Source organism: Euprymna scolopes, chromosome 4 (assembly GCF_053919585.1).
Source record: "Euprymna scolopes isolate OS-2025 chromosome 4, ASM5391958v1, whole genome shotgun sequence".
Lineage (NCBI taxonomy): Eukaryota > Metazoa > Mollusca > Cephalopoda > Sepiida > Sepiolidae > Euprymna > Euprymna scolopes.
This window is the reverse complement of record NC_136485.1, coordinates 7,171,935-7,179,256: the sequence shown is the minus strand read 5'-3', so window position 1 is coordinate 7,179,256 and position 7,322 is coordinate 7,171,935. Positions and strand designations below refer to the sequence as shown.

The window sequence follows — 7,322 nt, the reverse complement described above, 5'->3', positions numbered from 1 at the left end:
TTTCTTCTTTTTTTTTTTACTGAATAAATACTAAAACTCGAAAAAAGATTTGGGTTTGTACATAGATTTGAAAAAGTTGTCAAAAACAAATAAATGTTATCAAAGGCCAGATAAGTTACTTTTCTACCAAACTGGATATATTTTTTGTGTTTTTATTCAATCTAACATATTTATTCAGCTATGTATTGGAAAATTCAAAATAGCGCCCGACTCTCTCTTTAGCACGGTAAGTTTGGGAAAAGGTATTATAAATAAAAAACAAAATACTGTTAGAAATTCACTGAATATGTTACCGTGACATAGGTTAACATATATTCGGTGGGGTTTTAATAGTATTTTGTCTAGTTTTTTATTTATAACACCTTTCCCAAACTTACCGTGTTAAAGAGAGAGTCAGGCGCCATTTTGAATTTTCCAATCAGTAAACACATTATGTTTTTCGAGCTGAATAGACATGTTACATTGAATAAAAACACGAAAAATATATCCAGTTTGGCAGAAAAGTAACTTATCTTGCCTTTGATAACATTTATTTGTTATATATTTGTTTTTTGACAACTTTTTCGAATCTATGTGTACAGTAATACAAATCCAAAGATTTCAATCTTCAATACTAAAATAGTTAAAACCCCGCACTCCATAGTCTTGCCCCACCTAAAAAAATAAGATTCTTGTTTTTTAGGCGATTACATGTAAACAACCTAAAAAAAAAAAAAAAAGGAATAAAAGATGATTAATATTTCCAGCTGAGTGATCTCTTTTGGATATAAATTTAACAAAAAATTATCACTAACTTCCGAGATCACGAGACTGGACATGAACAGTCATTGGAACTGAATATTGGAAATCAAAGGTTAGATGTCAGTGCGAACTGGAATAGGTAGCTGGAGGTTACGAGAGTGAGCTGGAGCCGCTGGATACTGCAGAAGTGAGCTGGATCCACTGGAGTAGCTGACTGTAATGGGGAGACTCAGAAAACAGTAGCAGAAGAAAGTGAGGTGTGTATCGCATGCAGCAGGTAGTTTGTGGTAGTTGTAGCAGCCAATGTTTACACCTTAGCATCCAAAATTTAAATGTATAAACTCGTTTCTGCACAATCGAAATGGTGCAGGCCTGAATTAATAAAAACAAATGATTATATTTTGGACCAATCAAAGGATTTTCTGAATTTATTCGAAATGGTCTTTCTGGGAGCCACTTTGTAGAGGACTAGGATATATACATCCTAATCCTGTTACAAAAGAAAAATAATGAAACGGATGGAAAGAAGGAAACAAAGAATCAATTGATGGATAAGATAAATGTCGTTTATTTACTGTTGAAAGAATGAATGTTTTAGATATAACATGTGTTCATGTCCGCACAGGTGTAACCATCGTTTGTTGCGGGATTGGTAGCATAGAAGGAAAAAGGAAATGTGTGTTCATCTCACGTTCGGGTCACTGTCGTTTGTTCGCACGTGGAAAGAGAAGTGAGTGATGTCGTGGAAAATGGGAATGATAGTCCAGTGTGTAGACAAAGACAAAGGATAGAGGGTTGACATCAGTTAAACTGTCCGCCATGTTAGCCGTCAGCTACGCGGTGGTGTTCTCAGGGACAAGTTGTATATATAGAGAGAGAAAGAGTGAGAATGTTAATCCAGTTCATGGAGAGAGAAAGTGTATAAAGTGTACGTACGGTCTGTTAGCTCGTGCCCCCTACATAGTAGCAGGGGACGTGACGCATGCGGGCGCCCCGAAAGGGGAGGCGAATGGTCCGACGACCGCTCACCTCGAGAGCTAAGTCGAAAAAGGCTGGAAACAGCTTGTCTCTTGCTTTTATAGTTGTTTCCGGTGGTTTTTGCACATGTGTGGATTTCCTTTGAAAGGGGAAGTGACGTCGTCCATGTGTTCATTCGTTGCGTGTGTGTGTATACATGTGAATGTGAATGTATGTATGCTAACGTGAATATATGTACGCGTGTGGACGTGCGCGCGTATGCATATGACAAGTAATATAGCTTGAAATGTGAACGCATGTTTTTGTGTGAGACTAGAAAAGGTTCGCACAACTTCAATCCTTTAAAAGCTAACTTTTTCTTCAATAAAGCAGTTGAGCAGAAATCCACAGACTGGCATCCTCGGCACCCTCTCCATCGGACTTTGAGCCTGCTGGCATGTCAACTCATGCATACTCACACTTACAAAGTGTCACACACACACACACACACACACACACACACACACACACGCACACCGAACTTGAATCGCTTCATTGTTGTCTGCTCATTTAAAATCAACTTATTCACTGAAATATTCCTAACCTTACTCACTGAACTTACTTTCTAATATGAAAAATAATGAACATTGACTCTTCTTAACAACTTTTAATAAAATATATTTTATATTATTGCGCAGAGAAGTTTGGATTTGATTTCCAGACCCGTATAATGCACAGCCTTTAAACTATTGACTCTGGCTTTTCCAATATCTCCACTAATGAATCCCCCTATAAGGACTGTAAAATATTCTTGAATATTCTGTTTTTCCTATTACTGTAAACTTCCATTTTAAACATTTATAAAATATCTCTTTTCTAAATGTTTGCCTCAGAACTCATTATTTGTTTGTTTATTGCATGACATGTTTCTCCTTTTCTCACAAACCTATAATAAACTTCTTATAAACCTAAAACCTTTTTTACTGAAAATATTTCTTTGAAGACGACTCATTCAAAAATACTTCACCCAAATGAAAACCCTAAAGAAATTCTCCAAAAAATGATGCAAGTGTTGAAGCTACAGAAATTTTTTTTAATGGAAATCGCTCAAGACAAGGCATGAAGCCATTTGATGTAAGGAGTTAACAAGAACAAAAGCTGATTATTGCAAAAATAGGAGATGCCTAATGACCTTAGTCTTGAAAAGACCAAAGCTATAGGAAGAAAGAAAACAGTGAGCAGGAGGAGAGTTCAACAACCTTGCAGTCCTTGGAAAGAACCTAATGGAATAGGAAGTTGTAGAGACACATTAGTTCAAAAACTAGTCTGTAGCGAACACACAGACACAATTTATAAAAGGGAAAGAATAGGAAATTATCATCCTTTTTGATCTCGCCTCTGGCAGACAGGTGTCGCCACCAACTTCCATTTTTTCTCTTTCATCTCTCTCTCTCTTTTTCCCCCATGAAACGCAACAGGACAGACGTGTCTCACATTTTTTATTTTATTTTATTTTTTTTTATTACATTTTCACCCCAAACAAGGCACATTGCTACTTTGGTGTAGGGGGCTACTATCAGGGGCAGTAACTACTGGGGCACTATGTAGGGATTTGGGTAACAAGATGTCGGTTCATGTTGCAATTGAACTTCTGTATGTCAGTACAGTTAGAGAGCAGGAACCTGGAATGGAATTCCAGAGTCTAGCGGTTCTGGGGAAGAAACTACTGGAGTAGAAAGATCTTTTACATCTAGGGATCTCTACTGTGTGGGGGTGGGATTTAGCTGCCTGTCGGGTTTATTGAGGGTGTCTACGTCGTGGGGGCACAAGTGTCTGCAGTTCGTCAGAGCATTCATCATTAAAATACTTGTAGAACAAGCAGACGGATGCAACGTTTCATTGATGGGACAGGCTGAAGCAAGTTTGATTTACACATGCAAACCGATTCAGTAATGAAGCATATTTTTTTTTTTTTTACATGGGTGTCACCACTTATCAAGGCCCAGAGGCCACTCGAGGATAAGGGTTAATAGGTATACATTAGTCATTGTGATTTTAGCATAGTAAACAGTGGGAATTTTGTAGCTTGGATTACTTAGGGGGACGATTCAATTAGAACTTGTTCACATTGGACTTTTTCTTTTTTTTTTTTTCATAGGTATCAACACATTATCAAGGCCAAGAGGCCACTCAAGGATAAGGCTTAAAGAGTGTACAGTAGAAATTGGACAATATAATAATCATTAGTAATGAAAATTTGTTAAATTTGATAACTTATATGGAACGGCTCATCAAGAACTTATTTACGTTAGACTTGAAGACAACCATATTGTAGTCAGCTGGAAAGCAGGAAAACGGAAGACAATTCCACAGGCGTGCAGTTCTAATAAAAAAGCTTTGTTCATGGAATCTACGTTTAGGTTTAGCCACAGATAAAGAGTGGGGGGAATTATTGATAGTGTTTACAGCTAGACGAGTGTTTCTTGTGAAAGTTTTGCGAGGGGGGACCATAGATTGAAGCTCAGTCGAACACTTTCCATGAAAATAACGATACATCAGAGACAAACTCGCAACATCTCTTCTGTGAGATAGAGGTTGCAAGGAGGAGAAAAGAACATCTCCTACGAGGCTACAAAGTCTATTTTGAACTCTATCAAGGCAGGACAAGTCCTTTCTAGCAGCTCCTGCCCAGATGTGGCAGCAGTATTCCATCCTTGGACGTACCTGGCTCTTATATAGATAGAGAATTGCATCAGCAGTGAGATATCTACTGGATCGATAGAAAGATCCCACCATTTTTCCAGCGGCCTTGGCACATATTTGATGTACGTGTTCCATTTAAGATCAGGAGTAATGGTCAAACCCAGAAGCTTGTCAAAACTTGACGCCTCCTGAAGACGAGAGCCATTCATTTCAATTTATGCCAGACGGGGATCAGAATGTTGATGATGTAAAGAGAGAAGCTTGGTTTTAGATGCATTAAAAGTAACCAGCCACTCCTTTCCCCATTGTACTACATGCTCAAGATCAGAGGAGAGAGAATTGGAGAGAACTTGGTCGTTTACTGTCTTAGATGTGCTACCATAAATGGTAGTGTCGTCAGCATAAATGTCTACAAATGATGTAAGGATGTGATTTGTAAGATCATTAATGTAGATCAGGAAAAGAGTTGGCCCCAGGATGGACCCCTGAGGGACACCGGCATTAATACTGTGGGCTTCTGATTTTTCCCCCTCAACTACTACTCTTATGAACCTATCAGAAAGAAATGATTTAATAATTGAGAAGACATTTCCAGCTATACCATAGCTAGAGATCTTATGAAGTAAACCTTTATGCCATACCCTATCAAAGGTCTTAGATATGTCAAGAGCAATTGCCCTAGAAAGGTTGCCTCCATCGAGAGATTTGCTAATCCTATGAGATATAACTGTAAGGACATCTGCTGTAGATCTAGCAGAACGGAAACCATATTGAGTGTCACTAAGAAGGTTATTTTTGTTGAGATGGTTGATTACTTCTGTATTTAACACAGATTCCAGCAACTTACTCATGAAGCACAGGAGACTTATTGGCCTGTACTGAGAGGGGGATGAGCGATCACCTGAATTCTTAAATACAGGGCATACTGATGAAATTTTTCGAGGGAGATGGGAAACTATTCTCCTTAAGACAACGTTTAAATAGTTTTGTAAGTATGGGCGCTAGTTCAGGTTGAAGTTTTTTGAGTACTATAATTGGAATACCGTCCGGGCCAGTTGCTTTACTGGAATCAAGGTTTTTGATTAGCTTGGCAACATCACGTACAGATATACGTATATCACATAGTGTATTTTCAGATACAGGAGGAAATATTGGGGGTTGGCGGCCTTGATCGCAAAAGGTAGAATTAGCTGCAAAGTTCTTGGCAAAGAGTTTGGCTTTGTCTGATGCTGACGAGATTACCTCAGGTCCATTGATGATAGTTGGGATGGAGCACACGCTTCTGTTCAGAATTCTGTTTGCTATTTGCCAAAACTGGTGGGAACCAAGCCGCTGCTCAGCTACTTTGGACTTAACAGATTGAGCATACAACCATCTTGCGCTCTTTATTACTTTCTTACAATGGTTGCTGGCAGTCCTGAAAGTGGCTTTAGTTTCCATACATCTATTACGTTGGAAGCAGTGGAAAAAGTGATTTCTGTGCGCAATGGCAGCAGCACATTCTGGAGAGAACCATGGCTGGCTGTTAGGTTTTTGCTGAAACTTTTTCGAGGGTATGAAACGATCAATACCTACAATTAACCATTCCGTCAGGTCTAATACTATAGAGGACACATCCTTTTTAAATATGGAATGCAGAGGTAGATCAGTTAAAAATGTACGGAAGCTATCCCAGTCAGCCTTAGTGTATCGATATACTGTATGATGGAGAGGTACGTCTGGGGACTTATTACATTTCATTTTTATCTTAATTGATACAACAGAGTGGTCGGAAGATCCAAGAGACGACAGAACAGAAACTGAACATAGTTCAGGGCAAGTTGTGAGAAAAAGGTCTAGTAGGCTCGCATACTGGCCATCATTGTCGGGCACACGGGTGGGTTCCTGAACAATCTGAGTGAGGTCATAGGCAATGGAGAAATCATGACAGAACCTCCCCTCATCATCGGTCTTGTTTGAGTGGGTCAACCATTCGATGTTGTGAACATTGAAGTCTCCACATACGTGAATGTTAGCTGAAGGATAAGCAGATAGGACTTGGTCAATTTTCTCAGATATGCTTTTAAAGATAGTAACTCCGCTGTTGTGGGGGCGATAGAGAGTAAATAAAAATGCCGTAGTGTGAGCTAAAGCAACCCGGAAGCACATGTCGGGTAAGTTAGGATCTTCCCTGGAGATGTCCCTACCACATGGAAAGCTATCTTTAATATAGGCACATATTCCATGCCCATGGCGATCTTGGGGGTCAGATTTAGAAATTAAGTTAGAGTATCCTTTAATTGCGAACTCTTCTAGGGAAATAGCCTGTCCAATGCCAGTTTCACTTAAAAATAAAAGGTCTGGTTTAGTCTCCTGTAATTAGGTTTCAACCTCTGGAAGGTTAGAACGTAGACCCCTGATGTTGGAGAAGGAGACATGGTAGTAGGGGTCTACGTTGGAAGTTGGAGAACCGGGTTTAATCGTGTATTTTTTCTTGAAACTTGTCATGATGAAATTTTGAAATTTGTGGACTAGGTCGTCAGATTTACTTAGAGCAGGACAGAGAGGGGAAATTAAGAGAGAAAAAGAAATGAAGAATTTTTTTTTTTATTATTTGTAGCTAATGATAAGGTAAAGCCGTAACAATTACCCACTAGTATGGCATCGAGAGGCCCCACCAGAAGCTACTGCATGGTCCAGAATCCATTCACCAAATGGCAATACAGCAGCCCCAGTACTTTGCTCCTGCTGATAGGACAGCCTCCTTAGTGGTTAATCCAAGGTTTGGGTCCCTGACTATCAGGCGGATAACGTCAGCCCAGACAAAACGTTTACCTCCAGCACCCTTACTAGTGACATGGCTACAAGGATAGACATAGAAACAGAAAATTTCCGCCATCTCAGCCAACTGTTCGCACAAAATACTGCCAACCTAGAAAACA

At 39.3% G+C, this 7,322-nt stretch overlaps 1 protein-coding gene across 1 annotated transcript in view; it reads left to right on the top strand.

The window, feature by feature from the left end:
- The window catches only part of LOC145272817 (uncharacterized), a 731,987-nt gene that overhangs the window by 346,952 nt on the left and 377,713 nt on the right, over positions 1-7,322 (top strand). The window lies entirely within an intron of this gene.